The sequence below is a fragment of the Myotis lucifugus genome, unplaced genomic scaffold, assembly GCF_000147115.1.
Source record: "Myotis lucifugus unplaced genomic scaffold, Myoluc2.0 scaffold_225, whole genome shotgun sequence".
In the NCBI taxonomy this organism is placed as follows: Eukaryota; Metazoa; Chordata; class Mammalia; order Chiroptera; family Vespertilionidae; genus Myotis; species Myotis lucifugus.
Genome location: NW_005871273.1, coordinates 1,457,982 through 1,470,149, shown reverse-complemented (window position 1 = coordinate 1,470,149; position 12,168 = coordinate 1,457,982).

Genomic DNA, 12,168 nt, shown 5'->3' with positions numbered 1-12,168 from the left:
CTAGTGTCAGAATTATCTAGGTGCTTGGGATATAGTAGTGAGCCACAGGCATCAACCTGAAACACCATTCAAAGCGCTGTTACCCTCCGCAGGTTCACCTGTTTCTACTTCGGAAGACCTGAGCCAGCCACCCGACCAGTCCTTGCTGCCACTGTGCCTCCACTGGGTAAGTCGTCTGAGATGGAACCTCCTTTTCAGCTGGGAAGCATTAGAAGCAGAGGGTTTCAGGGCATCCGAAAGGTCCAGCCGGTTCCATTTATTCTGTTAATTAGCAAGGGGGTTGCTTTAATAGTCCATTAGCCTTCACTTAATGAAAGAAAACTCCCCCCACCCCCGAAAGATACAGACCTGAGACTAGAACTTGCTAAGATGGAGTTATTTCCAGAGGTTTGTGAGGCAGCCTGAGCGCTGGAAGTGGTCAGGTAACTGCCTTCTTAGTTTTGTCTTTTCAAAATGGTGCTTTGAAAGGATAGAGTCTGTTTCTAGGCTCCTTTGATGAATTGGAGAAGTTTGGGGCCTAAGGTGAGCAAAGACAAATTTGGATGGCATACCTAACCAATCTGACAGTTCACAGCATTGTTTTTTTAAACATTAAAATTTTTTTAAAAAAACATTGAGAAAAGTGTCCCCCGTGGAGAGACTTGTCAGTGGATTCCTTTTACTGTCTGTAGTTTAATTTCCCCCTAATTTTTAATGTTCTCAACCCCATTCTCACGTGTCCGCTGCCACTAGTCCTGTCAACACTGAGAGGACTTTAGAAATCATTATGTGCTTTAAATGAACTCTGCCTTACCTGGAAGGCGACTCCATAGCTTTCCCGGACTCTTTATCTGTTAAGTGTTATCTGCTTATCTGGCTAGAGATGTTTCCTAAGGGAGCACAAGTCGCCCTTGATAGTTTACACACTGCTGCTTAAGACTGAGATGTGTTTGATGGATTAACTGAGGAACTTACCCAAGTTTAATGTCTTTTTTTTTTAGTGTCTAACTTTGCATCCTCTGGGGTGATTGCTAACTTCAAAAGCCATTTCAAGGTTCAATAAAGCTAATGGAGGTGAGATGGGCCTAGTAGAGCATTCTAATTCCCATCCTCACCATTCTTTATCACCCCCACAATGGACTGGCTCACAGCTCTGCCGTATCGCAGAGAATGTGCACTTATCCATCATTCTGACTCAAATGACACCTCCTCCATGCAGCCTTCTCTGGTGCACCCTGAGCACGTTAGAATTAACTAGGTATTCCTTCTTTCAGGTTCTGTAAGGAAGGCACCTCCTCTGCCCCAAATGCTATTGGAATGCTGCAGTTCCTCCATATTTCTTGAGGTAGAAAATGGATCTTAAAATTGTTGACAATTACCGTTTGGGGAATCATATGTAGCTTCTACATTTGAGGGGGAAGCTCAGGGGTGTCTGGCCAAGCTTCCTTTCCTACTGGAAGGAGCCCCTTTTTCTTTTTTCTTTTTTTAAAAATTCTTTATTAGTTAAGGTATTACAAATGTGTCCTCATCCCCCCCATTAGCCCCTATTCCCCCCCCCCCACTCATGCTCGCATCCCCCTGTTGTCCATGTCCATTGGTTTGGCTTATATGCATGCATACAAGTCCTTTGGTTGATCTCTTCCCCTTACCCCCTCCCTCCCCTACTTTCCTTCTGGGGATTGATAGTCTGATCGCTGTTTCTCTGTCTTTGGATCTGTCCCTGTTCATCAGTCTATGTTGTTCTCTATAATCCACAAATGAGTGAGATCATGTGATATCTATCTTTCTCTGACTGGCTTATTTCACTTAGCATAATGCTCTCCAGTTCCATCCATGCTGTTGCAAAAGGCAAGAGTTCCTTCTTTTTTACCGCAGCATAGTATTCCATTGTGTAGATGTACCACAGTTTTCTAATCCACTCATCTGCTGATGGGCACTTAGGCTGTTTCCAGATCTTAGCTATGGTGAAGTGTGCTGCTATGAACATAGGGGTGCATATATCCTCTCTGATTGGTGTTTCTGGTTTCTTGGGATATATTCCTAGAAGTGGGATCACTGGGTCAAATGGGAGTTCCATTTTTAGTTTTTTGAGGAAGCTCCATACTGTTCTCCACAGTGGCTGCACCAGTCTGGGAGCCGCTTTTTCAAGCATTGTATCATGGAGCTTTGAGGCAGGTGTCACGTGTGTTCTTAGGAGGCCTTGACCTGGGGAAATGACCTAAATTCAGACACTTCAGACTTAGTCTGTGTAATGATTAAATAAGGCTTTCTTATATATGTGTGTGTGGAGAGAAAAATCATGAAGCTAACGGGCTTTTCATTCCTCTAGTTGGAGCCAGAGAGTTGGGAAGGGCGACCTGGACTTGATGGAAGGTGGACAATTGAAGGGACTCCTGGCCCAGTGGCCAGTGAGCCTGTCATGTGGGAAAAGGTTGAGAAAAGACAGATGTGCCCCTGGATTCTGGGAGAGTTATCTATCATAATTTAATTTCACTTTTAATTTCTGTAGTTTCATTTCCCCCTAAATGTCAGTCATGTTTTTTAATGATTACAGTTCTGGGTGCGCTGTGCCTAGAGCCATAATGGAGGTGTTTACGTCCACACTTTGGAGGAACCAGAGTTGAGGAGCAGCTGTGGGAAATCAGAGGTAACCTGCAGAAAAACCTGACGCAGTGACTTAGAGAAAAAGCAGATGAACAGCTATGAGTGATTTGTGCAAGGTTCAAGTACTCCTGCTAGGGCAGCGACTGGATTTCTTGCAGTTGTGCAGATGGGGGCTCAGTACATCATTTTGGTTCTGTAATTTGCTATCCACCTGCCCCGGGGGTGGGAGGGGTGGGGAGGTTTTCTTGGAGAGAGAATTTATCCAGTCCTCCTATTCTTTGGCTTCTAACCAGGTAGAGCTGGATCCCAGAGCCCATATGGAGATAAAAAACGGAACTTTAAAAAAATTTTATTACTGTACCTTTAGATTGGAGAATACAGTAAAGCTCAGTTACCTTAAACTCTGAGGCAGGTAGAATCCTGGTGTGGGCATCGCCACGCTGAGCAGGATGAAGCAGAGATGAAGGTAAAAGACATTTTCAAATATCTGTAACAGATACTGAAAATATTTCTAGGGTTTGTTGCATATGTTCCAATTATTGGGAAATGTTCAATTTAGCTAGAGCATAGTAAAAAAACATTTATTTTTCCATTGAAGTTCATGGACCCCCTGAATTCTATCTCTGGACTCCTGCCAAGTCTGTATACCCTAGATTAAGTAGTTCTTCCTTAGGAAGAAATTTAATGAGCAAGAAAAATACTAACAAGCATTTTTAAGGGATTGAACAGGCTGCAAGCACCTTGATACCTTGACTACCCTTCTAGATACATCTCCACAGAGGATTCAAGTCAAGGAAGGTGGGCAAGTTGTCCTTCTGCCTCAGATGCCCCACTCCACCCCTTGCTCTGATCCAGATCTGACCTGATTTTTTTTTTAAAAAAAAAATTTTTATTGAATTCAGAGAGAAAGGGAGAGGGAGAGAGAGAAAAACATCAATGCTGAGAGAGAATCATTGATTGGCTGCCTACTGGGGACTGAGCCCGCAACCCGGCATGTGCCCCTGCCTGGGACTGAACCCGGGACCCTTCAGTCAGAAGGCGGGCGCTCTATCCACTGAGCCAAATGAGCTAGGGCTTCCCTGACTTTTCTTCCCCTCTCTTCACTAGCTCACTGTGCCCTTAGCAGCCTCCCATGGTGGGCCCCATTCGGAATTTCACATTGTTCCTCAGTGAGAAGAGCTTATTTAGTTTCCCTTCACTCTCTCCCGAAGAGAGAACAAAACAAACACACACACAATGATGGGTATCTGTGCAGATGCAGACAACCTTGCCTCTTTTTAGGACATCCTGTTTTCACTGTTGACAGCAGTGGTAGGCTTGAGCAGCAACCCCTCAAGGATGGTTCATTAGGGATGAGAGCAGGAGCACCTCAACAGTCACTAACCCATCCCCTGCTGCTGTGAGGGGTCAGCAGTCCTCCCTCGCACTCTGGCTTTTAGCCACACTAAACCTCCAGTGCATGCGTCTTTCAAAACTTTGCCATCACATGCTGTTCCCTCTGCCTGAAAAGTCCTTTTAGCCCTTTTTACTTTTCTTGAATAATCCTGTCTTGCTTTGTATGACTCCCTACAGCCAAAGGGCCTTCGGTGACATCTCTTTCCCCCCAACTCTATGCTTTCACAGCACTCCACATTCACCTCTATCATTATTGGCTTATGAGTCTCCCACATTCCACTATGATGGTCCCGAATTCAGAGATAGTCCATTTTTTTAAATCCCTTATTTTATTCACAGTGTCACCCAAAATGCTGGAACACAGTAAGAGTTTAATAAGTGCACGATCAATGAACAAATAGTTTGCTGCAGTAAATGGATTTTAGGGAGAAAGAAATGCACGCTCTCCTTATAAATTTTATTATATTTCACAGTCCTGTGGGCCAGGAATATTGGAAGTCTCCTCTGAGCAATTCTTCTGCTCCCCGGGGCATTGAGTGAAGTCACACAGTGAAATTTGGCTAGTGTATAAGCTTGCCTGGAAAGTTATTAGCCGCAGCTAAAAGATTGGGCTCAGCTGAGAGTACCTATGTGTGGTCTCACCAGACAACAGCTCAGCGTAATCAGATTTCCTAATGACAGCTAAGAGTTCCAGAAGAGCTAGCCAGAGGTGTAAGGCTTCTATTGACCCAGCCTTGAGAGCATTACTTACACTGTATTTTATTGGTTCAGCAAGTTAGAGAGCACGCCCTTGTCCAAGGAGAGGAGACCAGAAGGTCATGAGCAGCAGGTGGCATGGCTCATTGGGGAACTGACATTGCAGGATTATCTCTTACAGCTGACTATCATCAACTACTGTCATGTTTTATCTATCCTGAGTCTCTTTGCCGTTATTCTGAAAGTGTGATTTTCAAACATTTCCACCCTACCCTTATAAATAAGGAGGAGAAAGGAGGGTTTGCTGTTGTACATTTAGGTGGATGTGTAGCTGGATGAAAATCATATCCATAGAATGTTCCCCGTAAAATGTACGTCAAACTTAAATGTAGTCTACAGTGTCATGTCCAAGGCTCTGTTCTTCATATTACAACATTTCAATAGTTTGATAAAGATTCTTAACTTCAGTGGAATTTCTTCCCTAAGGGAGTTTTTTTGGGGGTGTATAGAGTTATTTTGGACTGTCACAATGAAAGTCAAATGTTGTCACTAACACTTAATTGTATCCTGCAATACATGGGACAGTCCCTTACAACAAAGAATTATCCTGTCTAAAATTTTATTAGCGCTTCTGTTGAGGAATGCTGGATACATAAGGATAAGGCTCCCGTATTTGCTAATGTCACAGCCTAAGATGATTATGATAGGAGAGAACTGGCTCAATAGCACATGATGTGAAAGAAAAAGCATAGAGATTTTAGTTGGATGCAAGCTTAATAAGAGCCCCAAATGATTGTTGTGTCTTTTAAAAATATATATATATTTTTATTGATTTCAGAGAGGAAGGGAGAGGAAGAGATAGAAACATCAATGATGAGAGAGAATCATTGATCGGCTGCCTCTTGCACGCTCCCTACTGGGGATTGAGGCCGCAACCAGGGCTGGTGCCCTGACTGGGATCAGAACAGAGGACCTCCTGGTTCATAGGTCAAAGCTCAACCCCTGAGCCACACCGGCTCGGCTACTGTTATCTTAAGCTATCTTAATAGAAATTTCAGTCCACTCCAGTCATGTGCTCTTGAAGTCTGATGGTCACTTCTGGGCACCTGGTTTTCAGAGTGGCATCTGTCAGAGAATAGACAGCAGGAGGACAAGAGTCCGGAAGCCATGCCTTATGACGGAAACGCAGTGCTGTCCTCAAACATAAGAAATACTGTGTGGAAGGAGGATTCTGCATATTCTTTTAGATTCTAGAAAGTAGAATTAGGATAAATAAAGGGGGACTTTGAAACAATTAAAACAGTTTGTCAAAAACGGCACGTTCTGCCTTGTGGGATAATAACCCCGCTCAGGAGCGCTCCTGTAGGGAGCAGAGCTCCGTGGGCCATTTTAAATGAACTGAGTGCTATGGAGGGGGCTCCTGAATGGAGTGGTACCTCTGAGTCACCTTGCACTAGCTTAGTATTCATGGGCTCATCTTCTTGAACTGCTTGTGGCAGCACCTCCGACACTCCCAGAGCCAGGCCTCAGCTCTGCATTCCCGTCTCCAGCTTTGAAACCCCAAACAAGTTCCTGAAACTATCTAAACTTTGATTTCTTTAATCATAAAACAGGAAGCCATCGTGCCTGACATATTTTCCTAGCTAGATAACTGTGATAAGTAAATCACAGAATAGTTATAAACTGTAAAGCGTAAGGAAATATTAGAGATTATTATCCTTTCTGCAAAAGCTGTGGACAGTCAACGTGCCACCCCGTAACTGTCTTATGTCTGAGAGAAATGTTTTAACAGGTTTAAAAGGCCATTGGAATGACTGGTAGCTGTTTTCCGGTTTGCGATAAGGTGTGAAGGTCTCTAATGGCTGTCAACAGAGTGTCATGTGGAGTGACTTAAGTAGCACTTACAGCTCCTTCCTGGGTGGCCTTTATTTGGTCCAATACAGAGAACAACTTTGAACAAGGGAGAGGACAAGAAGGGGTGAAGGGGAGATAGGTTACGTCAACTTTTACTTAAATGATGTTCATTTGGGGCGGGGGAAGGGGGATGGCATCATTATTATCTTCAAAAAACAAATGTGTATTGGCATCTGCTGTCTGAGATGGCTCCATAGTTAGTGGAATCGTTCGAATGGCCCTACTTGTTACAAGAGATTATCAAAAGGAAAAAGAACACATTAAGCTAACTTTTTTGTTGTTGTTTTTAGGAGGTCCAGGTTAGCCAAACCAGCCTCCATGAGCCCTCCTTAAATTCCAAGAAGAAAAACCACATGATTTTAATTAAATTTTGTGATGTATAATTAAATTATTGTAGCTGGCATGCTGATTTGAGGTTGAATTTACGGTATGCTAATGTTAGAGTTTTATGTATGCTATGTACACTTTATAGCACGTTAGGGTCTCTTGTCTAACCAACATATACAATACACTTATGCCTGTTTTATGTGAGCTGGAGTACAGTTTTACTGTTTTAAATGAGTACGAAAGTATATTGTTATATTTCTCCCATTATATCATGTTGTTGGTGCTGCCTATGATTTATCGGATGCCCAATGCCTGATGGGACACACAGCTCCCAATGATAGCCACCTCCCTACAGGGAAATTGGTATTTAGTTTATAACTAACCAGTTTAGTATGAGATTCCTAGGAACGCAGTTACAAAATGAGCAAACCGTATGCATTGTTCCCCAGAAGTAAACTACTGATTTTGTTGGTTTGTTTTCTAAAGATAAAGATCATAGTTCTTCATGGTAGAACTGCAGATAACTGCCCGCCGCCCCCCACCCCACCCCGAAAGTGAAAGTGATTATTGATCTCTTAGTGGACATGACCAGTGTCGGTCTCTAGTGATGTTCCATTTAGAGTCATTCCTTTCTTTCCCCTTATGCAAATGTTCTCACCGCCAAGGGGAGAACTGGAAAGGAATTTTCGAAAACCTTCTGTCCACATCCAACCCTGCTTATGAGAATGACTTGCTTGGGACCACAGGGTGCTAAAGGGAAGTAGATCTGAATTTAAGTCCATAGTGTGTGTGTGTGTGTGTGTGTGTGTGTGTGTGTGTGTGTTTAAAATATATTTTTATTGATTTCAGAGAGGAAGGGAGAGGGAGAGAGAGATAGAAACATCAATGATGAGAGAGAATCATTGATTGGCTGTCTCCTGTACACCCCTCCTCCCCCACTGGGGATGGAGCCTTCAACTTGGGCATGTGCCCTGACCAGGAATCGAATCATGACCTCCTGGTTCATAGATCGATGCTCAACCACTGAGCCATACTGGCTGGGCCACAGTGGTTTCTGTTACTTACATTTCTTCTTCCTATTGTGGGGCATTTGAGTTGCTGAAGCAAGCAGGAGGCACCATTACTTATCTGATCCTATATCCCTGCTGTGGGTCCCCCTCTCCCGTCTTCCTCTGTCCAGGTGTTCTGATTGTAATCCATTGCCTTCCGGTGCATCGGGGAAAGCCTGGGAAGCTCTGCAGCCTCTGCAAAGAAGGGAAAATGCCATTTGAGGTGCCAGAGGGAAAAGCAATGTGACGATCCCCTTACCTCTGAGGCCTGCCTCTTGTGATGATTGCCCCCTCTTCTCTGACCCTTCCGGGCCCGAGACATCCCACCCCCAGATTAACCGGCTCCTGTGCACTTGTTTATGTGCCGTCAGCCAATATCCTGCGGCCAGAGCAGCCGCAACCTTGATTTGTTTTCTTCCTTTACAGCTCTGTTGCTGGAAGAGGGGGTTGGAACATTTAATTCGGCATTAAATTCTATTCTGGGGCATCGTCCCCTGTGGCAAAGGTGATGTGGATGGTTTGCATTTATGATTTTGCTCAGTTCGACTCATTTTTATGCCCAGGGAAGAGTTTCTGCTTAGGCTTTTTTTTTTTTTTTTTTTTGCCTCTCTTGCAGTTTTATTTCTGATTTCAGAGAGTGAAACAGTCCGCTTTCCTTTTGTATTCAGACTACTGGTTTTTTTTATTCACTAGATGTGTTGGCAACAACCTTGTTTCAGCACAGGTGGGCAAAACAGACGGTGCCTTTGCCTTCTGAGTGCTTGTTCCTTTCTCAAGTGCTGGTCTGCGCCGGGGCAGACACGGTGGGGTCCACACGTGTCGGGGAGGGGCTCACCGCAGCTCTTTTCCTTTTTGCATTTTCGTCTCTGGTTATTCACGGTGCGGGGTACAGCGGGGCGTCCGCTTCTCTTCCTCTTTATCCTTGAATCACCTTCAGCTGGTTGACAGCCAACTTGCTCTGTATATTAGCATGTCAGAACCACAATGCACCGGAAATGATCGTCGCTTCTCCCAAGGTGAGACCTCTCACAGCCTCACCGCTTTGCTGAATCGTTGCCGTTCCGCAGACCTGCCGACAGTCCCGGTCTCGCTAGACCCCATAGCATTCCTAATCGCTGGTTCCTGCGAACAGACGCGCCCTCTGCCCTCTATTTCTTGTTAAGGTGTCCCTTGCTTCCAAATCCTTTCTCTATAAACACGAAAAACGTTTGCCCCCGATTTCCTCCTTCTGAGCCCCACTGACCACATCAGTCCCGTCATTGTTCTTCTGGCTTCTGTCTGGTCTCTTCCTTCCCAGTGCATCCCTGGCCAAGGGCTGCCTGTGTGTGGATGCATGAGCCACTGGGGAAGAAAACCAAGGCAAGGTGAAGAGAGAAACTGAGGCAAGGAAGCGTCTCAAGAAAACCTAAGCCTCACTCCCCATTTCTTGCCCCTTGATCACTGATTTTTAAGTCAATCTCTTTTTAAAATATATCTTTAATGACTTCAGAGAGGAAGGGAGAGGGAGAGAGAGATAGAAACATCAATGATGAGAGAGAATTAGGCTGCCTCCTGCACAACTCCCTACTGGGGATGGAGCCTGCAACCCAGGCATGTGCCCTGATGGGAAATCGAACCGTGACCTCTCGGTTCATAGGTTGATGCTCAGCCACTGAGTCACACCGGCTGGGGTAGGTGAATTCTTGTACCTGGCACCCTTCTGATGGAACCTTTGTTCCACACCTTCATGACACATGTTACAAAAGAGCCAAGAGGACCAAAATGGAGTCACTTGTGCTAAGCCCCACATCAGCACACTAAGGCTTAATACCTGATCTAATTGCAGTTGTGGCCTCTCCAGGAATGTAACCTGGAGCCAGTCAATCTGGAATTACCTGGTCAGCACTAGTGAGGCAGTTGGCCCCAAAGACCTCTTCTTTTCTTCAACAAAAGGTGATCTTGCTTGGAACAATCCACTCTTTGCTAGAAACTTCCTTTTCTCACCCCCTTCTGCCTATAAAAGCCTCTTTTTGGTATAGCTCCTTGGAGTTTCCTTATATTTATTTGCTAGATGGGATGCTGCCCAATTCATGAATCATTAAATAAAGCCAATTAAATCTTTACATTTACTTAGTTGAATTTTTTTAACAGAGGAAAAGAATAAAAAAGGAGAAAAAAAACATCACAATAAAACTGCCAATTCTCTCCAGAGCTGGAGGCTGTTGAAGACAAAAAGGATTGTTGCAAAATATATTGCAAAAGAGAAACACGGAAAAAACCTACAGTTGTTCGCTGTGCCTTGCCTATTTCTACAAGTCCCCTGTTAATGGATATTTGGTCTGTTTCCACCAGTAGCTCAGGATGTGAGTCACCAGGAATCAGTCCTCTAACTGCACACATACCTTGCTTATCACACTACAAAGTCGTGGTTGTGTCCCACTGGGAATAGAATCCTCTAGACCCACAGGGCAGTAGGCACTGGGAGTGATTCCAGCATCTACCACTAGATGGAGCCCTTGCTATGCAAACATCCGGCCCAAGGGCCCTGGGGTAGCCAGTGAAGCATTTTAGCTGGGGTGGGGGGGGGGGGGGAGCGGGGGGCAGCATGTTTTAAGAGTGGTACTTTGAGTAAGAGAATCCGTATCTCTTCCAGTAGGCCAGAAGCCCAGCTGCTATTCTGCTATTGCAGGTGCTCAAACATTCTCAGTATGTAGATTTATATACATAACATCCCTGTACATCCCCCCCTCCCCCCCACACACCTCCATTCCCTTATCAACTACTTATTGGAGGTCTGGATGGGTCCCATGGCAGCCTCAGTCCCTCCCAGCATCTTTGCAGTAGCTGGAAGCTCTTCATTTTGGGGTGAGGCTCTCTGGCTTCATAAACATGCAGCTTCCATATAATTAACTGTCTAATTGTTCGCCCACACTGAGCCCATGTGTGTGTTGCTAATTATGATTTATTTAAAAACCCTCTGTTTACCATTCTTTGTTCTCTCTGTTGAAGGGCCAAGGGAGATATTTGATTTGTAAACTCTTCTGAATGGTGGGTTTTGCTTTTCTCTGGACGTCTCCTTACAGCTTCAAAATCCAGGTAGCTTCTTGTACCTGATTTGCAGTGTACCTGCCTGCTTTTTGCTCCTTCTCCCTCCCAACAACCAAAGGTACAAGGACAGGTGTGGCTGTACTACGTTGCAGAAGTAACTACCACATTAAATGCCACATCAATGTATCTGCTGCCTCCAACTCTGTATTAATATCTGTATAACATGTGCAAATCTGGCCCTAAGTCTCAACCCCACGCCACTCTCCCTCTAGAGAACATGAGGAATCCTGGGCCACACCACAGGTCCTCATTCTCTCCCTTTTAGTTAATTATTACCTAAACTAGAGGCCCGGTGCATGACATTCATGCACTGGGGGGCGGGGAGGGGGAGGGGTTCGCTCAGCCTGGCCTGCGCCCTCTTGCAGTCCGGGACCCCTCGGGGGATGTCCACCTGCTGCTGCCGCTGCGCTCACCAGCTGTGAGCCCAGCTTCTGTGAGAGCGCACTGACCATCGGGGGCAGCTCCTGCGTTGAGCGTCTGCCCCCTGGTGGTCAGTGTGCATCATACCGTTCAGTCGATTTGCATATTCACTTTTTATTATATAGGATGAAGTCCCTAGCGCACTTGCATATGGCATTTTACCTGTAGCCTCAGGGAGGCTACCTACAAAGTGAAATATGCATAAAGTAAGCAGATACCACACAGTAGATACGTGCCCTAAGGTGAGAAGAACATTTGATTAGAGAGACCTGAATAAGTAAAGGATTAGAAACCATACAGCTTGGAGCTCAAGCAACTGGGCTGGGAATGCTGAGGACTAACCCAGGACTCTCAGAACAGTTGAGCTGCACTTCCTTGGTCAACAGCCCACGTGAGGCAGCTGAGCTATGGGCAGGGACCCTGGTTAGTAACTGCTGCAGTCCATCTCTTCTCATAGATTCACTGTGGTTCTTTTATGGAATTTACATTTAATTTAGTGGAGGAAGATTTAATCTAGCATTTCTGTGATTGGAACAGAAAAACCCCAAAAACTTCTGTTTAAGAGCAGGTGGTAAGAACATAGCCACTTGGTTGGCAGAAAAGGATATATTACATGTTTGGAAATGGTTTTTGAGAGATTTGGCCACTTTTGCTATCCTCTCACCCAGGCCTTACCTGCCTTCCTACACCTGCGCCT